Source organism: Dasypus novemcinctus, chromosome 7 (genome assembly GCF_030445035.2).
Source record: "Dasypus novemcinctus isolate mDasNov1 chromosome 7, mDasNov1.1.hap2, whole genome shotgun sequence".
NCBI classification, from domain to species: Eukaryota; Metazoa; Chordata; class Mammalia; order Cingulata; family Dasypodidae; genus Dasypus; species Dasypus novemcinctus.
The window spans coordinates 83,373,665-83,374,378 of NC_080679.1; the positions used below are offsets into that span (position 1 = coordinate 83,373,665).

The window sequence follows — 714 nt, forward strand, 5'->3', positions numbered from 1 at the left end:
GTACAGGATCACCTGGGTGTTCATGGAAGGGAGCGCAGGTTTGTAAGTCCTGGAGTCACCATCAGAGGAAGGGAAAAGCGACTGGGCCAGGGGGATGGGGGGACAGGAGGAAAGAAGTTTCTTTAGTTTAATAGTTCTCAAACCTTAATATGCATCAGAATCACCCGGTGGCCTTGTTAAAACACAGATTGCTGGGTCCCTCTAATTCCTTCTAATGAGGTGGAACCAGAGAACTGCATTTCTATCAAGTTCCAAGGAGATGCTGATGCCACTGGTCCAAGGACAGTAAGTGAGGGAAGGACTATTTATCCCCTTAGATCTCTTCTAATCACTATATATATATATCTCCATCTATGTACCTTACATGGATCACTTCTACTACAGTAAAATTGTGGCATTTCAAAGCGATTTTAAGCTGCAGCGCCAGAGCACGCGCTTGCGCATAACTGGGGCCATTGGACCCTACCGGGTGGCACCCTTAACCCGGAGCGCGAGGCAGCCGGAGCTGCAGATGGGAGAAACTAAGCAGAGGGCGTGCGAAGACCGAGGCCTCCGCCCTTACACCCGCCCAGGGCTGGAATGTCTGGGGAGAGGACAGGCTCAGGTCACTGTGCCCCTCCGTCCTTCTGTCCTCTTCGACTTGCACCGAGGGCTTGCTGCTGTGCCTTCACCGTGAGCCCCACGCTGTCTTCCCTCCAGGAAGAGGAGTAAGAG

General features: G+C 52.4%; 1 non-coding gene across 1 annotated transcript; it reads left to right on the forward strand.

Annotated features, from left to right (window-relative positions):
* The first annotated feature begins 389 nt into the window (after positions 1-389).
* On the forward strand, positions 390-497 carry LOC111765579 (small nucleolar RNA SNORA76). Its single transcript, XR_002797880.1, has one exon. It is a non-coding gene; the product is annotated as a small nucleolar RNA SNORA76 (small nucleolar RNA).
* The last annotated feature ends 217 nt before the right edge of the window (positions 498-714 follow it).